We start from the raw sequence: 24,472 nt of genomic DNA, 5'->3' as shown, positions 1-24,472 counted from the left end.
GTTGCTGGATTTGGGGACATTGACGTTTTACCACTGTGCCAGATTTAGAAAGCAGGGGAGCAAAGAGGACAACTGTTGGGGACCTGAGTCCAAACCCACCCCTTTGGTGTCCATCTCTCCCCAGCCACAGCATCAAGCAGGGCTGGGAGCAGGCCACCCAGGAGCTTTAGACTTCTCCCCTACTGACACAGGGGGTCCAGGCAGGGGAGACAGACAGGTTCCCATGATCCCATGATTCCAAAGTGTCCTTGGAAGCGGGTGCTCCTGCTGTCAACACCCGTCATCAGCAATGAACCAAGCCATGTTTCTAACCAAGAGGGTTTTGATTGATAAGAGTGTCTGAGCCATTTTCCATAAGCAATGACTCCACAGATGTTTTCTGAGCACCTACTAGGCCACTATCCCCCCAAAACATGATAAGAAATAAAGCCCACATTCTCTGCCCCCTCAGTCTGAAGCATAGACTCACTGAAGAAACTAAGTTAAGCAGGTTATTTTTAATTTCTCATTATAAACCAAACTTCCAGGAACACACACACACAAACCCTGAAATCAGGAACAGCAAAAGAGGATTTAAAAACTACATGAACAATCCCATCACCTGGGGAAGGCCACCACCAAAACAGCTTCAAGTGTTTAAGTTCTCTTCAAAACGAAAATATTTTCGAACATGCGACAAGACAGAGAGTACTCATTTATCTTGCATTTCCACAAAAGGCACCGTGAGCATTTTCCCATGTCATGAACTAGTCTTCAAAAATGCTTTCTGGAAGAGACGTGATTCAAAACAGCTGTGTTCTGTGTCATTCGGGGCATTGGCAGGCTTTGCAAATGCCCATCTCCTGCTGCCGGCAAGCAGGTGATTGCCAGACTTACCATGTGAGGAACAACTGAACAATCGCTCGGACAGCAGCTTTGTCTGTGCCGTGGGCCGTTTTTCGGGTTCATCATGGAGGTGGATCTTCACTAGGCCAAAGGAAATGCCATTTTAAAAATTATCATTTCTTCTCCTCTATTTTGCTTATTTCTGCAAGAGCGAGTAGCTTGGGAGACACCTGTCTTAGACATAAAACTTCAAGAGGCACCCAAACCTCAAGAGTCAAGTTAACGGGTGTCTCGGGTAATGCTTTCTTGTTTGGGCGCTGCTGCACAGACCCAGGACCTTCCTGACGTCCACCACTGAGCTCCGCCTTGAAGGGACTGATGTTAGGGACTGGGCAGACAGCTCTGCAGATTGCTGTCCTCGAAGACGACCCGGAATCAGTTCCCAGCACCCACATGGGGAGAGTGATAACACCCTCCTTCCAGGGACTTCGACGCCCTCTTCTGGCCTCCGCAGGCATCTGGGACTAAGGACAGCACACAGAACTGAAACCACGGAAAGAGAGGCTCTCAGTGGTCCCCAGCAGAGGAATGCCAAGTGTGTGAGGTGGGCAGGTGCATCGGTGGGCAGGATCCGACCGCTGCACACGGTGTGCATAAATTAAATTAAAATATGTATGCTAAAAAGCTTGGTATATTTAACAGCAAAAACACTCAAAAGGGGAAGAAAAGAAACTGTTCCTGGCAGATTCGCTGTGGGGTGAAACAGGATGATATACAAGTGAAGTACCAGGTGTGTAGTACCAGGGACCTGATAATTTAGAGGTGGGCAAAGGGGTGGCTCCCTCTTCTGCTTATCTTAAGAGATTTGGTCAGTGTCGCTAGAACAAAAGACAACGATAAACAAGACAAGTTTATTTCACTACTGCTCTTCATGACACAGGAACGGAGACCGCAGACCCAAAGACCCAGGGCGGAGTACCCCTTTTAAGGCTTAGGCTGTGTGAAGCAATGACAAGACAAAAGTGTTTGCAGTGACAGACAATGCAGGGGACAATGCAGGGCCAGTGTGTTCAGACACCCCCAGACCTCTCAGCTCTTCTTTCTTCCAGGTACAAAGCAGCCCCTCCTGCAGCTCTACCAGACACTGGGATTGGCTCGAAGAACTGAGCTAACCAGTGTCATTCTTGCCCTTGGGGAGTGTATGATCCAGGGGCAGCAGGCAGCCAGCTCATGCTATTCTGCCAACAGTGACTGACAAGGTAGGGTTTTGTCAGGTGAATAGGAGTTTGCTGGGTAGAGAAGACAACAGAAGCTGAAACAGAGACTCAAGGGCGGAAGTGATGGAAATGGTGTGAGCTATGTGATGGCTCCACAGGGGGTGAGTCTGGGCTCCAGCAGGCCTGTCTCCACCTTCAGCAGAGACTCCGCTGAGCTCCACACAGCTGCCTTTGAGCTCAGCCCTCACTGTCTGCCTGCCACCCCAAGGGCCAAGGTGCTGAGTGGCTAAGGGACTTGATCCTGGATACCGAGGCGGGAACTTAAGGGTAATTAATCCAGCAAAAGCCAAACTTCAGAGTTCCAGGAAAGTGGGAGAAAGGATGGCATTGCTGTTTTTCTTCTGGGAAAAGAAAAAAAAAAAAACCAAAACAAAACAAAACAAAAAAAACACCTCTCACTGATTCATCTCCCTTGCTGTCCCTCTTGCCAGCTGTCCCTGACATTTGGAGCTGTATACAGTTGCCTCTGAACCACATCCTGTCAACTGAGAATCATCGTGCATCTGATCCCATCACCTCCTAAGGCCCTGTCTGGACCTTCCAAATACCCTGTCTCTCCACAAGGTCCAGGGATGGGGAGAGGGTCCCACCTTATTCATTTCTCCAGCACTGGGACCAGATGCAACGCCAAGCAGGTGCTGGGCAATAGGCCACTGAATCCCTGCCATCTGGAGATGTCCCTCGTCAGGGTGACTCCCTTGGGAGGGCCTTCCCAGTGTCTCCCAACGTGTTCTCTGTCCCCCTGAGGGCAGCCCCCAGAGCCAGCCTCTCAGTCTGCAAGTTACTGTGCTGTAAACACTTCAACGAAGGAGCCTTTAAAGAATCCTTTGAAGAAAGATTGCAACGTGACTAATCGCCCCTTAATTTATGGCTCTGGAAATCTGCATTTTCTTCACGTGGGCCTCCCTCAAGGCGAGGGTTGCGGGGAGAGGGGGGGCGGGGGTGGACAAAGAAAGTCTCAGCTGTGGCTTGCTTAGAAGCTCTTGCTTCTAAGCTGCAGATGCTTGCCTTTTCCTGCAGTCGTTATATTGTTTTAGTGTCCGCAACGGAGATTATGCACAACTGGAGGGGCTGAGCGAGAAGAGGGTGTGGAGTCCTAAGGAGAGTGAACTAGAGAAGAGAACTGGGGCCGGTGCAATGGCAGCCCCTCTGGGCCCCAATCTTTTTGTACCTGGACCCACCCTCTACTGCCCTCTCTGCTTGCTCCCTTCCCCCCTAGGCCAGGAGACAGGCGTGGGCGGATTTATGACTCTGGCCCCTGAGGAAAAGATTGGGGGATAAATCTCAGCTTATGTACGAGCGTGATCTACATTTATTGTACTTAATGTGATCTTTAACGTGTCCAGCAGGGGCCCATAAATCCCTGCCTGGCTGCCCTGAGGCAGGACCTGGGCCTGCCTGCCCCTTGCTGGGCCGGGTGGGGCGAGGCAGGGGGAGCCATGGTGAGAGTTCCTGAGTCTGTAGGCCTCCCTTTCCTGGGGCTCCAGAGCTGGCTGAGTAACCGGCCCTTTCCTTCCTAGATGGGCTGAAGTCCCCACAGAATCACCACTTTGGGGCATAATGGCTCTTGCCTTTGACTATGTGAACCCCGGGATCCTGTCAGGATCTAGAAAGGGGAAGAGTGTGTAGCTAACAGGACCCAGTTAGTCATAGAAGAGAGGGAGTGAGAAGAGAGAGTTGTGATAGATGACCACCGTGAGAGACAGGAGACGTGTGGAGACACGTCCTTCAATGCTGTGGTCTTCCATGCTGGACTGGGGACCGGACACAGCCTGCAGTCTTGGGATCCTGACATTCTGGTGTGTGGGTACGTGTGTCCTCCCGAAAGCACTCATGCTTGTATATGCTCACAGACATGCATGTGTCCGCTGCTGGAGCTCCTGATGGACTCTGGAGACCCTCACGGACACCATAGTATGTTTTAACCCTTCTGCCTAGTTCTCTCTCCGCAGAGGGAAAGCCAACTCTGCTGCTCACAGAATGCGATTCTGTTTGACCTCTGGGCCTGTGAATCTGCGTTTGGATGGAGAGAGGAAAAGACACAGGCTGGGGGTGGGGGAAAGTCGGGGACACCAGTGTCCTGGGAATGACCCAAGCAACCTTCAGAACCAGCAGTGAGACCACCTGTGGTGTCACACACCTGCAGTCCAGAACTAAGCTTGTGGAGGCAGGGGAATTGCATGTTCAAGGCCAGCTTGGGCTACATATGGAGATCCTGTCTCAAAACCAAACACAACAGCACTGGCATCAGCTAAAATGATTCTCTTCTCTGGGCTTGATGAATGCCTCACCTACCAGCAGCATGTCTACATCCGTGCACCTATTGGCCTGGGGTGGGGCATGGGACATGACGACACACACACGTGAGGCCCAGGACTATGAAGCCCTGCAGTTTTGTCATCAGAACTGCCCCCTCCGGATTGCGGGACTCCATGTTTTCCTCTGGTGAGTTTCTGGAGATGGTGTCACACCTCTTAAATGCCAGGGGACTCATTTACAACTGCTACTTTGTGGGATTTCACAGGAGGGTCACACTCCAGCGCGCTGTTGCCCGATTCTAACCCCAGCCCATGTATGGCAGAAACCCAGAAACCCATGAGTGAGGGGCTGGAGGTGGAGTTCACGAGGTAGAGTGTTTGAACGAAGCCTTGGGTTTCACCCTCAGCACCACACAGACCAGGCATGGCGGCACACACCTGCAATGCAGCACTCCGCAGGTAGAGGCAGGAGGATCAGGAGTTCGTGCTCATCCTTGGCTACATAGAGACCTTGAGGCTATCCTGGGCTACATGAAACCTTGTCTCAAAGTAAAACAAACAAACCAAGATAGATAGATAGACAGACAGATAGGTGATAGATAGATAGATAGATAGATAGATAGATAGATAGATAATAGTAGTTTATGCCTAGAATCCCAGCACTCCAGAAATGGAGGCTTGTGGATCGTAAGTTCAAACCTAGCTTTCAACCACATAATGAAAGCCTGTCTAAAGACAAAACAAAACAACAACAAAAAAAGAGGGGCTGTGAGCTGGCTCAGTCCGCGACCTGATCTCATTGTTCTTGCTGTGATAGGACACCCTGACAAAAACCTCTGCTGCAGTATGAGGTGGGGGTTGGGAGGGGGGTCATTCAACTTACAACTCCAGGTGGCAGCCCAGCACTGGAGGGAAGTCAAGGCAAGACCCTGAGGCAGCCTCTCACCGTTGAAAGCGGAGAGAAATGAGTGCACACTTGTTCCTGCTCAGACAGCTTTCTCCACTCTCACAGTCCAGGGGCCCAAATCAGCGCCTGGCGGAGCCCACCTTCAGGCTGGATCTTCCTACACCACAGAAAAAGACAGAGCAGCACATTCCCCACACGTGTGTCCAAGGCCAAAGTGGTCTAGACAACACCTCCCTGGGGCTATCTCTCCAGGGGATGGTAGGTTGTGTCAATTTGACACACCCACCACCACTGTGGGCAATTGGTGATTGCCAACAAGCCTGAGGACCTGGGTGTGATTCCTGAAAGCCAGAGGTGGAAGGAGAGAACTCAGTCCCACAAAGTGTCCTCTGACCTCCACACATGTGCTGTGGCATTCACAACCCCCACCACACGTATACACGCATACACAGAGAGAGAGAGATACACACACAATGTAAACTTTTAACAGAAGAAAGAACAGAAATAATCTCACAAAAATCACACCTAACACTGCTGTTGAGATACCCAGTTTTTCACTTTTCTGTCTGTCTGGCCAGACACTTCTGTGTATGTGTATGTCTCTTCAAAACTAGAGCCATCTAGTGAAAACGGATCCGCCGGTGTTTGTCCTTAGTGTCTTGGAAATGTTCTTGCCTGGTGTTCCAGGCCCTCTCCCCGCTGCTGTCTGAGGCACCTCGTGTCCTGTCCAAGCAGAAGGGATCATTTTCTCCTGAGGACTAACCCTCATCTCTGCCAGTGATGAAGGGCTTAGATTAAATTCCTAGAAGGGAAGTTGCCACTATGGGTTGGGTCACTTGGAGAGATTTTCCATAGTTTTCACAGAATTATTTTCTACATATCACGGTGGTCATTTTGGTCAAGGACATGAAGACCCAGCTATAACGAGAAGGGTTTTGTCAATCAAGGAGTTTGGGAGTGACCTTGCCCCCTCCCCCGTCTCGAAAGTGAGGGGCTAGGGCCAGTGAAAGGAGGCAACTGAAGACACTCTGTCACCTTTAGTCCTTTGCAGAGGACAGGCTTGGCTGCCTGCCGAGTGGTGTTCTGTCCCTAACACGTCTGCACTCTCTCTCCGTGCTCAGGGCGCGAGCTGAATCAACACTGCTGGGTAAACAAATATTTGTTGAAGGGACCAATGTTTGTTGAATGTCCAGAAGTTTGCTGGTTGAACAAATGTTTATTGAAAGAGCACTATTGTTCTTAGAAACACGGCCGCTGACTCATGGGCTCTGAGCTCCCCCTCGGCAGGGCCACGCCAGGGTTGACCAGAGCCTGGTCTTGCCTGACCAGCAGCTCTTGAACGCAGGCTGGTGTGGCCATCTCTGCCACTCGGGGTGCGTCCGGTCGCCTCTCCTCTCCTGTCACAGGAATGCTGGTTAAGGGAATAAAGGACTTGCTTTTAGACCCCCACACTCAACCGTCAACCCCCTTTCCCTCAAGTGACCCCTTTTTCTGTGTGCTGCCTCTTCTTCCGGGGTTCCATAGCAATTTAAGGATCTCTCCTATTCATGTCCTCTTGAGCCCTGACTAACCAAGGGGCACCACACATGCCACCCATCCTGCTTAGTGCTGCGAATTCCCTGCAGACCACAGTTGCTCCGCCCAAGAAACAGCAGGGAAGAGCCAGGGTGTGGCTCAGGTGGTGAGATGTTGACCTTGCAAGAATGAGGTCCTGAGTTCAATTCCCTAGAATTGAAAACAAAACATGTGAAAACAAAACAAAAAAGAAAACACAGAGGACAATTCAGATCTCTTTGTGGTGCTGCATCCATAACCCTGACGCTGGGAAACGGAGATGGGACATCCAGAGGTTCACTGAGCAGCCAGCCTGGCCCGCTGGTGAGCCCCCAGCCAATGAGGGAGTCTGTCTCTAAAAATGAGACAGACAGCCGAGGTGGACCTCTTACCCTGGCCATTCCCATGCCTCCCTGCATAGAGAGCAATATTTGCATTGTACGTGTTGCTGTGGATATAAACGTGCTTCTGTTTTGATCCCAGGTGTAGAATACGGGACTGATTCAGATGGTCCACACCAGTAGACTCTTTGCCTGGTGTGGGCTCTGAGAGGAGCTCTTTGCCAGCTGCAGATAGTTTAAATCCAAGGACTCTGGAGAGAGAATAAATGCCGGAGCCCAGAGAGCGTGGAGGCTCCAAGGAAGAACAAGGCTGCTCCTGCTCCCCCCTTGCTGCTCCTGGTTGCTGTTGCAAGAACAGAAGTTGGAGATCTTCTGAAATGCAGATTGGACTGGCTCCAAGGAACCCGACGACCCTAACCAGCAGGAAGCAGCTAAGAGAACTGGGCCTCCTCTCCCACTAACCCTTTCTTTCTCCTACCTGGTATTGGGGTGTTGGCAGGGATTGGGTGGAATAGGGAGAAAAAGATACAAGAAATGTAAATAAAAGAGTGTTTTTTTAAATACACCAACAGCATGTGGTGCAGACGTGGGAGCTCTGAGGACTCTGCAGTGCAGCAGGTGTCCCCTGCTCACCCCTAAAGCCTCACTGTGGCCATGTTTCCCCTAGGGTTGATGCCTGCGCTAGAAAGAAGTCCTACTTCCCGGAGCAGAGGAGGGGAGGGGCCCAACAGGCCAGTCATGTGACTGCTCACAGACCCGTGTGCCCACTGTGCGGCTGCTCACCAACTCGCGTGTCCACCGTGCCACTGTGTGCTCAGGAGCCTGTCTTCACAGGCTCGCTTTGCGTGCCAGCGGGTGGCAAACTTAATCCTTCATGACCAAGTATCACGATGTTAGCCTCGGTTCTCACAGAGGCGGGGATGCATGCATTCATTCATCTTCTGTGCGTTCGTTATTTCAAAGATTTGTCTTACCTTATGACTGTTTTGACTTCTGCATGTACATGCACCGCTTGCTTGCCTGGTGCCTGAGGGCTCAGGAGAGCACCCTCAGACCCTCTGGAGTCACACGACAGACAGTTGTGAGCCGCCCTGTGGGCACTGGAAGCCAAACCTGCTTCCTCTGCAGAAGGCAGCCACAAGTTCATTCATTCATTAATGTATGTTTGTTTGTAAAAAGCCTGGCTCCCCCTACCTCTGCCCACCAATCACAGGTTCTATGCAGAGGAGGGACACAGAGGTCAGGGTCCCCACTCACCAGGGTCGCCTCCTCACTGGCGGTTTCCGGTACTGTTAGCAGACTCTCCATGCCCTCCTATTTTAATGACGTTAGCATGAAGAGGACCTGTTCTGACTGCAACATGGCACCCTGGACTGGACGGGGTCCCGAACAGAACGACACATGGAGACAACGTTCAGGAATCTGAGGGAGTCTGTGGCACAGCTCCCAGCGTTGTCCCCATGCCCCAGTCTTACTGCTGACAGTCCACTGAGGTCTTGGAAAGGGCTGGCCTGGGGGAACATGACTCGGGGTGGGGATCTGTTTAAAGGTTGCTTTATAAAAACCTTCCCTGATGCAATGCCTCTCCTATTTTGAGATGGAGTCTTGACATCCAGAACAATCTGGCTTGAACTTGCTATGCTTCCCCCTCCCCCTTCTGACCACTGTAATTTCAGGCATACCCCCCCATAAACACACACACACACATTTGTCACCAGCACAGGCTCCTTCCCCACAAAGAAACATCCACCTGCTGCCTCAGTTCTTCTCTAGTTCTCTCTGAACTTATATCCCAACCAAGTTGTCACAGGCCCCAGGGCCTAAGATGCTCATTCCAGTTCCCAGGGGCCTCAGGCTGGGCAGTTGCTCACAGGTAAGAGCACTTGCTGTAAAGGCCTGAGGACCCCACATCCCTGTGAAGCTGTGCTGGGCACTGGCGGATCTCGAGGGCTTAGTAGCCAGTCAGCCTAGCAGAACCAGTGAGCTCCTGGGTCAGCCAGAGACCTCACATCAAGGCAATGTGATGGAGAGTGGGGATGTCCAGCAGACACCTCATCTGGCTTCCACATGTGCACCTGTGTGCATTCACATCCACATACATGTAACACACACACACACACACACACACACACACACCAAGTTTTACAACCTTTCTCTAGCCAGTTTCCCACCTCACCATCCTGAGCTCAGCTCAGGCTTCCATGGAGCCTGGCCTGGCCTCAGGACCTTGCTGTCTGCCTTCCTTGTCACTGTCGCTCTTCTTCATGTTCTAACTCCACTTGGCTCAGTTCCAGGCCTCCATGAGATGGGGTGAGGGTGCAGGCTCTGAGTCACACACACCCACCCTATCTGCTACCTCCAGGCTCTCTGGTTCCGCCCCTCCAGCCCACCCTCCAATCGGCCAGAGGAGCTTTGAGAGCAGATCCCAGCAAGTCAGCCCAAGTCCTTTCAATGGCCCCTGCAGATCACATGTGACCTGCCCCCCCCCCCCACTTCTCTGATGTCACCTCCTGCCTCCCATTCCACACTCTGCCCCAGCCACTGTCTGTCTTCCCGGTTTTCAAGCACTGTCCTGCCCCGGGGCACTTGCTCATGACATTTCTGGTGCCCACGGTTTTCTACCCCCCCAACTTTCTCCAAGTCTTTACTCAGAGACCCCCCCCCGTGAGGTCTTGCCGAAGGCCTCCATAAACGAGTAAGCAGCCCTCCTGTCCCTGTGTCGGCTTCTTTGTAGTGGCACAAGTGCACACGTCTGCTGTGTTCTGCTGGCTGTGTCTCCGTGTAGTCAGCAAGTCCGGAACGACAGGGCTTGGAAAGAAAAGGATTAAAAAAAAAAAATCAGGGAGGTGGAGGAAGTGGTTCAGTCAGTGAAATGTGTCCAACGTCGGCTTGAGGACCTGAGTTCAATGCCCGGCACCCCTGTGAAAATCCAGAAGTGGCAGGATGTGCCTGTAACCCCGGGACCAGGGAGGCAGATATGGGGGGGGGCTCTGGGTCTCACCGGCATGAGAGACTCTGACTCAAAAAGCAACGTGAGTGCAATAGAGGCCTTGTCCTGCACACACACACACACACACACACACACACACACACACACATACACAGGCACATAGGCACGCACTGACTTGAATGATTTAGACTCTGGAAGGGTCTGGAAGGTTCCGGAAGGTTCTCCTGTGCCTGCACCAGGTAAGCCAGTGGGCTTAGGGTGGCTGCGTCCCTGAGTCCAGTCCTGGAGCTCCCCTGCAGGGATGCATGTGTGCCTACAGAAGGAGGTATGAGAGGGTCCCCAGCACACTGGTGGCTCCCAGGCTCGGCTGTCCCCATGGTGGCTGGGTGGTTGCCCTCTGAGGATCACTGTGCCCTCCCAGGGTGAGCATGGGTTTGGGGTACAGGTAGGAGGCTGTGGGCTCCTCTCACCCACCTCTGCTCTCCTTGGCTGGGAACTTCCTGGGGTTCTAGTGAGGGTTCAAGGCCTGAGAACTGTGCCTGTCCATGTTGGCCTGGTTCGGTAACCTATTTCTCCTTGTCATCCTGCTCCTCTCTCATGTTGTCCCTTTGCCTTCCAACGTCTCCCTCTTCCCTGCCTTATCCGTTGCACCCTCCGCTGTGGCCTCTCACTGTTTTCCATCTTTCCCAAACACCTGCCGACTCCTCCCTCGGCCTCTCTCCCCCTTTCCTCCCCTCAGCTTCCTTTTTCCCAGGTCTGTCTGTCCTTCCAGTTGCATTGTCTCTTTCTCCTCACCTGCCTGTCCTGGGTCCTCAACCCTTCCTCGCCAGCCCTGTCCATCCCCATCACCCTCTTTGTCTCCCTCAGCTTTCCGGGAAGGCAGTGGTGATTTATGAGCTGTGGACAGGGCCAGCTGCGGGTGCGGGAGGCCCCGATTACGGTTTCCCGGAGGAAGCTGCCTGCTTGGGATGGCAGGGTGACAGCGTTTACAGAGCAGCCCCGGCTCAGAGCACGCCTGTCAGCCCGAGACGGATGGAGTGCTGGAGAAGGCCCGTTACTTCATTCACACCTCTACAGGCAAACAATAAAACACTTACGCACGGCCTTGACACGGGCAGAGGCCTCCACGAGAACATTCCCAGCCAGGCCCAGGGGCCAGAGCTCGGGTAGCAGAGACAGGTGGTCCCAGGACTCCGCCAAGCCCCAAGCAAGCCCAAAGCCCCCCAGCTTGGCTCCTGCTTGGCCTGTGAGACTGTGACTGGATATGCGGCTTCTTTCTCTGGGCCTCAGTTTCCTCATCTGGGTAGTGGGTCGTGATGAAGGAAAAAGTGCTTGTAAACTGGGAAGTGCCACATAGAGTTACCATGGACATGAGGTGAAAAGAGATAGCCTCTCCATCACCCTACTTGGAAAGGGCACACTTGGAGGTCTAAGCCTTGGAAAGACTGTCACTGATTTAAGGCGGCCATGTGCTGAGTAAGAAGGTGTCTGCCTTCTTCCTGGGAACCCCTTCCCTTAGGCGTTCAGTTCTAAGACAGCCATTCACATGGACACACCACACAGGACCGAATACAGCTCACCAGGATAGGGAGAGGACCACAGAAGCCAACACAGGCAGCCAGGCCTGCTGGCAGGTGTGGGCTGCAGGCCTGGCTGCAGACAGCTCCCTCACCAAGGGAGGAAACAGATTCCCCTCCTCCTCAAACCCCACGGTCCGCATCTGTGAGATGGGACACGTGCCGCCTGCCTTTAAGGGCAGTTGTGAAGGTTAATGGAGAGGATTCAGATACAATGGGGTCACCAATGCAGTGAAGAACCTACTGTGTGTTGGGGATCCAGAGAGGGTCCCTGAGACCTGTCCTCAGAGGTGACCAGCGTTGGCAACTTCAGAATGGGAGGTTGGAAGGATAAAATGAAGTGTCAGGTGGAGTTGGGGTGTCTAGGATCAGGGAGGACCTCTGCCTGCTATTCGTCTTTTCTACCTGAGGAACACAGCCCCTCCCACACTCCCTCATCTTCATGCCCATTCATAGGCCTGTGGACAAGGAGACCACAAGAAAAAGCTCCCTCCTTCAGGGTCAGTCAGGAATTGAGGCCTCTCTTCCCTCAGCTCAGCCTGTCGTGGCCTCAGCCTCCCCTTATTTCAGCCCACTGCCAGCCTGGAGTTCAAGGTAGGGGGCTCTTTGGCCCCTGAGGATGAGGTCAAGGAACAAGGAATCCCCTACCCCTGCTGGGTCACAGGACACAGGGTATCAGAGGTCACAGTAAGAATGACAAGAAACCAGCCTTCAGGGGACCGGGCAAGGTGGCCGAAAGGCCTAGGAACCTAGGGACATGTCTTGTCCCCAGTGCAAGGACTCCAGCAGGGGCAACAGACCCCTAATCTAGCCACATCCTTCAGGGCCATTCAGAAGCCAGGGGTGTGGTTTAGGTCCCTGCTCCTGAGACCTCCCATCTGAAAGGTTCCCACAGGGACCCCAAAATAGCCGGGCATCAACAGAAGAGGAAGTAGCCAGGCTAATGCCCCCTGCTGGAGTGGAGCTCAGGAGTGATCCTGGAGCTGCGGGGCAAGGTAAGCAGCTTTCAAACCTCTCAGAACCAAGGGAAGGCAGAGAGCCTGCTTGGAGAAGACGGCTGAGGTGTGGAGCCTGGAATGAGAGTCCAGAGAAACGCCACAAGTTCAAGAGTGAAGGGGGGAGGGGTGGACAGGACAGTTATTCTAGGCATGACCAGTGGGGCAATAGGGAGCTGGGATTCACACCCCTGCTTGCTTACCCCCGAGTGTCACAAGCTTCACACCCACACATGGGAGATTCCGATGTTCAGACACATGTGGAGTGGAGGGATAGAGGACCTGAGTTCAGTTTCCAGCACCCACAACCGTCTGTGACTCCAGCTCCATGGGGGAATCGGATACCCTGTTCTGTCCTCCACAGCCGCCTGCAGACATGTGATATAACACAGACACAAACACACACACACACACACACACACCACCACCACCACCACCACACCACACCACACCACATATACCCCACCACCACCACACACATTAAAAAAGAGCCAGGCATGGTGGTCCATGCCATTGATGCCAGCACTCAGGAGGCAGAGAAGGCAGGTGGGTTTCTGTGAGTTTGAGGCCAGCCTGGACTACACATCAAGTTCCGGGACTACATAGCGAGACACCCTTCTCTCTCTCTCTCTCTCTCTCTCTGTCTCTCTCTCTCTCTCTGTGTGTGTGTGTGTGTGTGTGTGTGTTTACATCACTCAACTCAAAGACCATCTGGGGAAAGAAGAGGGCTCATCCTTCACACCCGCCTTCATCTCCTGTGGCTCTGGGTCCAGAGAACCATGCAGAAATGGGAAGAAGTCGGGGTTTGCCTATACTATCCTGTCAGGACACTTGCTTTGTTCTGAGCACCCGCTACCTCAAGTCTTACTGCACTTTCCCAACCATTCTGAACACAGGCTGAGGGCAGAAGTGGGGGAGTGGGGATGGGCAGCATGGGGACCCTGGAGGTATGACCCTGTCCTGCAGCGTCCCCTGGCTCCCTGCCTTCAGCTTGGCAGGCAGAGGGGACACTTTCAGGAAGCTCATCAGCTTCAAGGGCTTTAAAGCCTAGTCTGCAGGGGCTGTAGGGGCTGGAATGGGGTGGTGGACACAGGGCTCTCTGGGAAGTGGGGGAGCCCTTCCTGGCCACCCCTGGCCATTTGTCTGTGGAGTGCTGCTGTGTACCCGCAAGGGTGCTTCTTTCGGGCCTTCCAAACACACTAACGTTTCTGTCAAGTGCCTCCTAGACACCTCAACCCTACCCCACCCCCATGTCCTGTGACAAGATGATAGCGCCACACTCTATCATCCTCTAACCCCCCACCTTGCTGACCACAGTGCCCCCCTCAGACACTACAAGGTGAGGAGAGACGGGTGGCCAAGGGCTTACTTAGGGCTGTGGTGGTAATTGTCAGAGCGCCGTTGGTAACACTGCATGAGCTCAACGTGGATGGGGATGAGAAAAGCCCAGGACCCAGGTCTGGGTGAGGGGCAGAAGCTGGCTAGGGCCGAGAGGCCATGCAGAGGTACAGTTCAGAGGCCCGTGGTGGTCTGCGGGCCTGTAGAGACAGTGTCTGATGGAGGTCGGAGGGGGAGGAGGAAGGAAGGCGTCTGGGTGATCCTTCACCGAGATGAATGGTTCTAGCAACAGCCCAGACAGGACGGCCCACCCCTGTGGGCTCTGCTGTGACAACTCCTGTCCAGACTTGATGGGAGGCTGCTGGCCATGTCTGCCCCCTTGGCCCTGGTAGGGGGTAGGGTATTTCTCAAAGTTGGGGTCCAGAGGCTCTGTACTGTCCCTATTACACACACACACACACAAGAGAGAGACCCAAGGAAGAGAGAACGGTGCTTCTTTTCTTCATGGGAACGTGAAGAGGATCACTGGTCCTATCAGACCAAGACACTCAGCGCAATAACCTTCCTTTGTCTTCCTCCGTTCACCACCCTCGAGGTTCTAGCATCCACAGACCATCCCACTCACTCAACACCTCCCCAGTTTGATACAGCTGAAGTCCCACCCACCTTTGCTAGGCGGTGTGGTTTGGGCCACTCTGAACGGCAGTGTCTTCCTCTGCTTTGTACAGATACAGCAAGTGTGAAGATGGGGTGCTGAACCCAGATCTGTTACTTCCTGCTGTTCAACTTCAGGTTACTCATCTGAAAACTGGGGTGTCTTCAGAGGACAAGTGAAACACTGGTTGGAAGGGCACGGCCAGAGAAGGGATCAGAGGAGTGTCAAGAGGGCCTGAGTAATTCCCTATCCATGTCCAGGTAAACACAGGACCCTAGACCCCAGGAAGGGGCTCAGAGAAATCTGTTAGGACAAGGGATGAGAGGGAGAGAGAGAGAAAGAGAGAGAGAGGCAGAGAGGCAGAGAGGCAGAGAGAGAAGCAGAGAGAGAGAGAGAGAGAGAGAGAGAGAGGTGTGTCTGGCATGATCCCAGAAGCTCAATTAACGCAGCAGCCTGTTCCCCACATTTCCACCCACTTTGGCATGTGAGTCACACTGGAACTGATCTTGTGTTTTTCCTTCTGTGAAACAGAGCCCTGCAAACCAGTCTGTAGTCATTGTGGTCCAAGCACCTAACCACCTCATCCACCCACCCACCCACCCATCCACCCATCCACCCACCTACCCACCCATCCACCCTCCCACCCATCCACCCACCCATCCACCCACCCACCCATCCACCCATCCACCCACCCACCCATTCACCCATCCATCCACCCATCTATCCATCCACCCACCCACACACCCACCCACCCACCCATCCACCCACCCACCCATCCACCCATCCACCCACCCACCCATTCACCCATCCATCCACCCATCTATCCATCCACCCACCCACACACCCACCCACCCACCCATCCACCCACCCACCCATCCACCCATTCACCCATCCACCCACCCATCCACCCATCCACCCATCCACCCACCCACCCATTCACCCACCCATCCATCCACCTATCCACTCATCCACCCATCCATCCATCCACCTATCCACTCATCCACCCACCCACACACCTCTCTCATAACCCATCTGTCCACTTCCTATTCCTTCGTCTATCTCATTCACCCCATTCATCAGCCTCTGTCTCTCCCCTTCCGTCTCTTCCATCTGCCTCATATGTCGTCTAACCCTTTCATCAATCCTTCTATCCACCTCATCTACCCACCTCTCCTTCCACATACCCCTTCCTGTGTGTCTAACCCATGCCTTCTCATCCATCTTATTCCCTTACCCATCCTCTCCCTCAGTCACTGCTCCATCTCATTTACTCTACTCTTATTTACCCAGCTGCCTACATCCACGAATTCCCCACCTCACTGTTCTCACCTGCACACCTATCCAGCCCCCCAGGCACCATCCATGAATATGCTTCCTACGGAAGAAAGAGAAGAGTAGCAGTAAAACTCTGGGGTAGGAAAAACGGAGTTTGAGGATTTGAAAGAGAAGCCAGTGGGTAGAAGGTGCTCTGGACAAGATGGTGGGAAGGAGAGCTGGCCAAGGACTCATGGGCAAGAGTACTGTTCCCCGCAGAGCACTGGAAGATTTGAGGCTCCAGTCTAAGTGAAAGGTAGAGGCCACAAGGTGAGCAGAGGCTGCTGGAAGCCCGGACCCTTAGGCCATCCTACAATAGTTCTGTCCCTACTCTAGCAGCGTGGCAGGGGCTAAAGCTGGCACTGGACATCAAAAGTTGGATTTGGAGTGTATACCTCAGGCTGGACTGGGCATTGTCCCTCATGGTCTGTGTGGGCTCCTGGGCTCTGATTCCTTCTGGGATAACGGAACAAGTCTACAGAGCTGTAGTTCTCACACTGCTGAGGGAGCAAGTAGAAGGACAGCTGTGAGGAGTCCAGAAGAGGTGTCTGGGCGAGGTGCCCAGGGATATGACTGGGAGCTGAAGAAATCCAGGGAGCTGTGGCAGGCGGCTCAGGGAAGGGATGGAAAGGACACCGTTGCCAAGAGGGAACGGCAGGTGTGACGAGAGGGCCATACTCTGGGACCACCAGGGGCCCAACTCTAAGGTCAGAGGACTTTGTGACAGCAAGAAGTAGGTGGTGGTGACATTTGGATGGGACAGTCTTGGCTCATCTCCTCACCGGCAAGATAAGAGGACACTTTGTTAGTGAGATGTCTCAAAGAAGGTTACATCCATCCCTGGCTCCACACTGCGCTGGTTGGTGTTTTGTTCACAGGGGGCATTGTCATAGGGGAGTGTGGAGATGGATGGCCACAGGAAAGGCCTCACTGCTGGCCAGAGACAGTGGCTAACCTCGTAGCTGAAATGAGGGTGACTGAGGATAAATTAGAGAGTGTTCCCCTTCCCGTCCTGGCCTCACTGGTTCTGGAAAAAGGCTCAAGGCTGGTGTGAAGTACCTGCCAGAGCAAGAGTTCATTCATCCAGACACATTCTCCAGCAGCCTGTGAATGGGAGGGGGTTCCTGTGCTCCCCAACTCCCTGAGCTTGCAGAGACTCATCCGATTTCTCCTCTGGGACTGAGTGGGCTTCAGGCAAAAACTGGTCCTGGCAGCTCCCCTGATGTAATCTCTCAGAGATACGGCCTGGCCGGAGATGTGTGTAAATTCGTGCTGAATCGGAAGATCCCTGGTCAGCAGTGACCCATTCTTTCCATCCCCTCACGCTTCGGCCAACACTTGCTAAGCCAGGTTCTGGCTCCACTGAATGTGGGGGCCTTGCTGGGCTCAAAGCTGGGGAGTAAGAGGTAGGTGAGGACGAGTGTCATCCCAGACAGACCCACAGCAAGACAGATGGAGCCGAGGCGGCCCCCAGGCCTAGTCACTGGTTCAACTTTTCACATTTGAACCCAAGACAGCAGATGTCAGCGTTAGGCCTCTGCTCAGACTCCCACACCCTCCCTCCCTTCTGCGGGCCCTGCACCACCCCCCATCTCCGCCTGGAGTTTATGGATGGCTCCCAACCTCGCCCTGCACCGTGGGATCCTCGCTTCCTGTGTTTATCTTGGACAGGGATGGACTCTTGCTTCTTACCCACCCGGGCAGCTGACAGGGCCGCCCCACGCATGCGTCTTCCTGTGCGTGCTCATGTGTGCATGTGCGTGCATGTTCGTGAGTGTGTGTGTGTGTGTGTGTGTGTGTGTGTGTGTGCTCACACTCACAGGGCTTCCAGGCCCTGTGGGCTTTGTGCTACTGGGGGTACCTGGTTGTGTGTGAGGCAGCCCCGTCCGGAGGCAGGACCTGCTGGTGCGCATTCTCAATGTCACCTCATTTCATCCCCACTGCACCTCGTGGATCTCCATTCTGCAGGGGACAGAAATGAGGTTCAGTGAGGTGAGGTCATGACAGACAGGCTACATAGAGTCTGGAACCTGAGGCATTTCTTTTTGTTCTTTTCTTAATACCTGTTTTCTTTTTCCCCCCCAGTTGCAAAAGTAAAAGTACATGAAGATGAAGATTAGCATAAACCAGGGGTGTGGCATATGACTGTCAGCACATCACAGCACATCCGCTCCCAAGGAATAGAGAGGTCAAGGTCATGCTAGGCTACGTCGGGAGTTTAGGCCAGCCTGGGCTACAGGAGACCTTAATTCAAAACAGAAAATGGAGATCTGTAACCTGTAAGAGTCGTTGGCAGTTTTGGATGGACTTTCCCAGGCTCCTCTCATGCATATTCATAGACACACATACATAAACTTGAATTAAGTACTGGAATTTCCTGCCTTTCTGTTTTCCTTTCTTCTTCAGTATAGAAGACAACATATAAAAAAAGAAAAGAAAAGAAAAGAAAGAAAGAAAAAAGAAAAAGAGCAGCACAAAAACGCCAATACATGTTTGATCCTCTTTTCTTCACATCCATCACACAGGCTGTGGGGTAGCTGCCCCAGTGGAGGGTGCTGTGTGCACCTCTGTGGTTCCAGCTGCTTCCTCCTTCCTCCCCTAAATGCACCAACTGACTCAAACATACCCTCTGGTCTCCTGAGTCCAGGCACGGGCCAGCTGCGGGGCCTTGAGTCTGGTAGAGAGTTGAGGAAGTGTCATTGGCCTTGCCTCTGCCAATTCCTGGGGCTGTATCTCCGAAGGACTGCCATCTCAGCCAATGGACCCAAAGGGGACAGAAGCACCTACCCTGGGGCTGAACCCCAGCCCCACCCAAATTGCTCTGAGCACTGAATACCCACCAGCCTTTTCCCCATGGTCCACAAGGACCTGTCCCCCAGGCTCAGAAACACCACGAACAAGAGATGAGTCGGTGAGGTGGGGGAGGAGAGAAAGCCAGGCTACCTTCCTGCCTCAGCCCACTCAGCAGTGGCTTCTCCCATGGCAGTGGGTTCTGGCTTTGCTCCCTGGTTTCCCAACCTATTTGGGGAGCAAAGGGGTGAACCCTTCGCCTGATGCTCACGTAGCCTTGTGTTGGGGTTGGCAGCCAAAGCATAGCCTTCATCCCTCTCAGCCTCTGTGCGCTCCCTTGGGAGAGGGGAGAATCCTTGCACCTGCCTTGAGGGTCACTTATGATACGTCTGCTGTCAGAGGATCGATGCCTGAATCCCAAGTTGGAAGCCAAGTCATGGAGCTTACAAGGAATCTGTGCCATCATTAAGTAATTTATAAAACCCCATTATTTGAATTAATGAATTTATTGACTCATTTGAGTCAGTAGAATATGAATGATTATTTATAGTTTTTTGGTTTTGTTTTGTTTTGTCGAAACAGGGTTTCTCTGTGTAGTGTTGGCTGTCCTGGACTCTCTCTCTCTCTCTCTCTCTCTCTCTCTCTCTCTCTCGACCAAGTTGGCCTTGAACTCACACTGATTTGGCTGTCTCTGCCTCTGCCTCCCTGAATGCTGAATTACAGGCATGCACCTCTGTGTCTGGTTGTTTATAGTCTTTTAAGTGACAACAAGTTGTACTAGGTCTTTAGGGAAACAGAGTCCTGGCTTGAGGAGAAGATCCAGCTAGCCCCAGCAGATGCTCTGAGGTGCCCAGAACCCCAGACCCATGAGTGGACAGGAGCCTGCTCGGGATGTCGCCAGACTCATCAGCCTTGTCCTGGCCTGGACTACAACAGGCGGCTGGCCCAAAGCCAGGAGGCTTTGGGAGGTCAGCTTCCTCTCTTTCATCTTCAGGCATGATCTCTTTCATCGTGGCTGTTGTGTTCTGACCCAGAGCTGGGGTGGGGACAGTGAATGAAAGTTTAGGAGCACTGTCCCATAAATCTTTGTGGCTTGCAGGAAGGGTCCAGGCCCCAGAGTACCCTCCCTCCCCACTGTCCAGCTCAGATCTCCTTGAGGGCCCATTGTTGGAGGACACACTGAGAAAGTGAGGGGCTGAAGGTAGACCCAGACAGGTACAGCTGGAAGAAAACCTAGACCTTTAACCTCTCAGGCGAGGGCTCAGGACTCACTTACACGTCCAGCAGAAGCAGGGCAGCAACCCAGCCCCCCCAGCCCCCAGCTCAGATTAGTGCCTAGATTCAGGAAGCAACAAGGACTGTTACCTTAAGAGACCACAGGTAGGAGATGGCCCACCAGGCTGGAGTCGGGAGTTCTGGAAAGTAGGGAAGCCTTAGGCAAAGCCACGTGGCTTAGCCATCTGCTCTGCAAAATATTCTGCCTGTGACCTTGGCAGTGAGTTTCCACAAAAACATCCCCCCCACACCCCCGCCCTAGAGGTTATGGGAATGGCTGGGCTTGCACAAGGCTCCCCATCTTGTTGCTAAGCAGTGAGGCAGCATGATGTCCTCTCGCTGTCTAGCTGAGTGCGACTCAGAGTCACACTTGATCTTGGGCTAGCAAGTACATAGTTCTGCACTTGTGGGACATCTCCTCCCATGCCTCCACTGGCAGGCAGCTTCGGACAGGCTGTGGGGAACAGCCCTGACTTTTAATGGGCTTCTCGCCGTGTGCCCAAGGCTCCTCTCCTTGCTGGTGACATCGGACATGGAACAACCCTTGAGTCCCCTACTTCTGTGATGATTCCTCCAGAATGACTATGCTGGCTCCAAGAGGCCAGGCTGACTCCATTCTGGGTCCTTTTCTTCCCTCTTCTGAGTTTTGAGTTCTCCATACTGAGTATATGTAGCCTTTCTTTCTTTCTTTCTTTCTTTCTTTCTTTCTTTCTTTCTTTCTTTCTTTCTTTCTTTCTTTTTTTTTTTGAGACAGTGTTTTTCTATGTAGCGCTGGCTGTACTTGAACTCATTCTACAGACCAGGCTGGCCCCAAACTCAGAGATCACCTGCCTCTGCCCCCCTAGTGCTGGGACTAAAGGCCATTACTTCCAGGCAGCTTTTCCTGTTTTTAAGGTTTATGTCCAGTTGGATTATTATGATAACCAAACATAGCAAAGAGAGGCAGTGAGTGAGTCTTCACACCCCACTGCTCCAAGACCAAGGAGCATCTAGCCAACTTCCCTCTGGGTTGGGCTCCATGCACACACAAGGAGGAGAAACATGGGGAATTTTCTGGAAGCCCTGTGCTGGAGCTCGCAACCACCTCCACATCTCAGCCTGCTCATCTGCGCGTGCCTACACTATGAGAACCGAGAGAACCTACCCCACAAACATGAGGCCAGTGCTGAGCTCACACTGGCTGCACCAAGGGGTGGGCCCCTTTATTGAAAATGGGATCACGCGTGCATGTCTTTCTGCAGCGACAGCTTTCTGTGTGCGCAGGTCATCATGGCTCCTTGCGGCATCTGTGGGGCTCCGACGGTATCAGCGGTGTGAGCCGCTCACTGTGATAGCAGCCCTCACTAGATGAGGACCAGAGAGTAGCTCAGTGATAGAACACTGCTCTAGACCACGAAAGGCCCTGAGCACAGCCCCGAAGACTGGAAGGGAAGGAGGGGGAAGAAGACAGGAAGAAAGAAAGACGGGCATCCAGACATCCAGGCAGGCAGGCAGGGAAGGAAGAAGGGAGGGAAGAGGAAGGAAGGAAGGAAGGAAGGAAGGAAGGAAGGAAGGAAGGAAGGAAGGAAGGAAGGAAGGAAGCCTTTGCTTGGGTGATCCCCTCAAGGCCTCCTCCTGACATGCTTTTGGCAGGGATGGGGATGGGTGGACAGACAGAGGCAGGATTGGGAAAGGTGGACAAGAATGTTTGGACTAATAAAGTATCCATAACCAAAGATCCAAATGACAGAAAAGGAAGATCCTGAGCAGCAACTGTACGTGGCCTTGTCTTGTGGGGAGATATAGAAGGTTCTAGAGAAAGGGCATCTTCCCACCATGTGGCCCTTAGGAAGGCTCTCACTCTCTGCAGGCCTCTGCTGCTGGAATGGACCTGTGTGGAATGGGGTGGGGGTTCCTGGGCTGCAGTTTGGGCTCAGGCTCTGTTTCCTCTCATCAAAAGTCAGCCCTCCAGCCCCCCACCTTCAACCCCAGCTCCACAGAGCCCAAACCCTTTCCTCTGCTTTTAACCTGCCGCTTTCCCGGGAAATCAGATTTTGCAAACATGTTTTCTTAGCCAAGAGGAAATGAAAGCTATGCAGACAATGAAGATAGCCATTCATGATAAGGCCTGCAGGCTGCTCTGAACGCCTGGCCTAGAGGAAAGAAAGGGCCTCTATCCCTGGCTTCCCAGACATGAGAAGACAGCAGCCTCCAAAACATCAGAGCTCAACAGACCAGAGGAAATAAGCCCAGAGAGGGCAGAGACCCACCCAAGGTCACACAGCACTGGGTGCCTGGTTGGCCCACCATGCAGCTAGGTAGTTAAAGTCACATGTGGGCTGGGGTTCTGGCCGATGGGGGCTGGGGTCTAGTGAGTACTTTCTAGTGGATATGTAGAGGACAGGGAAAATTGGAAACTGGGGGTCCAGGATGTGGAAACAAAGGCAGTAGGGTGAGGGGTGTCTTTTCCCAGCCTGGTGTCAAGAGGGACAGAGAAAGGGGGTAGGGGAAGGGCTGCTTGATTTTTGTCCTAGAGACCATGAGAGAGCAAGGACCCAGATGACTGCTTTAGGTCCAGGTGACACTTTCCATCCCTTAACTATTTCCCAGATGTGGCACCTGGAGGCTCAGGGTGATAGCAGAAGGTCACACTACTAACAAAGCTCTTTTCTTCTTCTTCTTCTTCTTCTTCTTCTTCTTCTTCTTCTTCTTCTTCTTCTTCTTCTTCTTCTTCTTTCTTCTTCTTCTTCTGGTCCCCAAGGCTAAGACATCATAAGCAGAGGTAGAAAAGGTGGACCCAGGATCACCTGGCTTAGAAAGCACTGGGAGTACCTGGCCTTCTAGTTAGGGTTAAGACGAGCTTTAGGAGGGGTCATGACACAAGAAACTTTTGGGGCTGCATTTAGATGCCAGTGCAAATAGCACAGGTTCCTGAAGGCTGGCGAGATCTGGGGACAGTCAGGGTTCCAGTACCAGACCCAGCAGGCCCTGCTCAGGGTCTGTGGTTGGGTCTTGGTTTACAAGGAAGCAGCTCCGCAGCTCCTTCTGCCTAGATGGTAGCTCCCCCAGTATCCATGCCCCACAGCCAGAAGGGACCAAAGGGATAGAAGCTTCTAGAATACCCTGTAGACTTGGCCCAGCTACACCCACCCACCTGGGCAGCGAGACACCAAAGCCACTCCAGCCAACACTTTATGAATGAGACGGAGCCACCTGTGCCATCCCGACTTGGCTTAACCGTGGGTGACGAGCTGGACAAAGGGCCGCAGGGTCCCAGAGCCCCTCCCTGCTTCCACCCACCCTCTGTCTTTCCAGTCCTTTCCACGCCATTTCCCTAAGCCTGTCTTCCCACCTAGAAAATGGGTGCTCCTAGATCTCTAAGGCTTGACGCCAAGCTAGCCTAGAGGCTAGGCTGGCTGGGTTCCTGTTTTACATGCCCCTTTCAAGTTTCCTACAGGCTTCACTTCCAAGCCAGGGCCACCAACAGCCCTTAGAAGACCATGCTGCCTGATGGTTGAGAGTCTGTACCGTGACTTCTCAGCTGACCGATGACGCTAGGCAAGCCCTTTGGCTTCCCGTTGCCTCAGTTTCCTCATGGGTAGAACGGGGACAACTCAGCATAGAGCTCAGTTGGTGGTCAATAGTGACCCTTCAGGGACACAACATGGACAATGGAAGCCCTCCATGTTGATGGAGGGCGCCCCACCAAGCTCCCTTTATTAGATCATACATGCTTTTGAAAAGGCCAACAGCAGAAGGCAGGCAGCCAGCCAGGAGTGCAGAGAAGCCCAAGCCAGTTCCCCGGCCCTGGACATCAAAAACAACAACTGAAGGCCGCCGTACATCAAAGAGCATTTAGCCCAAACATCGCTCTGCACTCTTATCTTAATTAAAGCAAGTCATACGCAGGGGTTGGATGACACAAGTTGAAAAGCCGGGGTCTGGTTTTATTAGCTTTTGCTGACACCCACGGAGATGCTTGTGACTTGCCCAAGGTCATCCAGAACCCTGGGGGCAGAGTTGGGGTCCAAATCCAGGCCCCGGATGCTGCAGCGAAGGCACCTTCCACACCTCCCCCTCCCTAGCTTCGGAGGGTGAACTCAGTCCGTTCTTGCATGCAGACATGGATTCTGGTCTGCCGAGGAGCGCCCGTCTTCTGGGCACTATTCTAGGTTCTGTCGCTTCACTGGCACGTGGGAGGCCATGTCACCCTGCAGACCCAAATATCTATTGCATCACGATTTCTGTCCCACCTCTAGATTCAGGTCCTCTGAAGGGTGGCCCATGGATTACAACAGAAGTGCCAGCGAGGTCCTTTCCAGACACCAACTTACTTTCTTCGTCTTAGGATGACAGTGTGGGAGCATAGCTGCCGTGGCAGGAGGAAGCCCAAGCTGCCTCAAGGCGAGGGCCAGAAGGGGAGCAGCCAAGGTTCCG

The 24,472-nt window shown here is 53.1% G+C and overlaps 1 long non-coding RNA gene across 2 annotated transcripts; it reads right to left on the bottom strand.

Annotated features, from left to right (window-relative positions):
• Positions 1-6,463: 6,463 nt before the first annotated feature.
• LOC132652963 (uncharacterized) lies at positions 6,464-20,250 on the bottom strand. 2 transcript variants are annotated; one of them, XR_009590547.1, is made up of 5 exons: positions 20,147-20,250; positions 17,853-17,953; positions 8,420-9,970; positions 7,214-8,284; positions 6,464-6,678 (listed from the first exon to the last, which is right to left on the bottom strand). It is a non-coding gene; the product is annotated as an uncharacterized LOC132652963 (long non-coding RNA). The 2 variants fall into 2 exon arrangements; XR_009590546.1 differs by having other exon boundaries at positions 6,464-8,284.
• Between the last annotated feature and the right edge of the window lie 4,222 nt (positions 20,251-24,472).

Source organism: Meriones unguiculatus, chromosome 3 (genome assembly GCF_030254825.1).
Source record: "Meriones unguiculatus strain TT.TT164.6M chromosome 3, Bangor_MerUng_6.1, whole genome shotgun sequence".
In the NCBI taxonomy this organism is placed as follows: Eukaryota; Metazoa; Chordata; class Mammalia; order Rodentia; family Muridae; genus Meriones; species Meriones unguiculatus.
The sequence above is the reverse complement of the archived record's forward strand: the minus strand, read 5'-3'. Positions and strand labels throughout refer to the sequence as shown.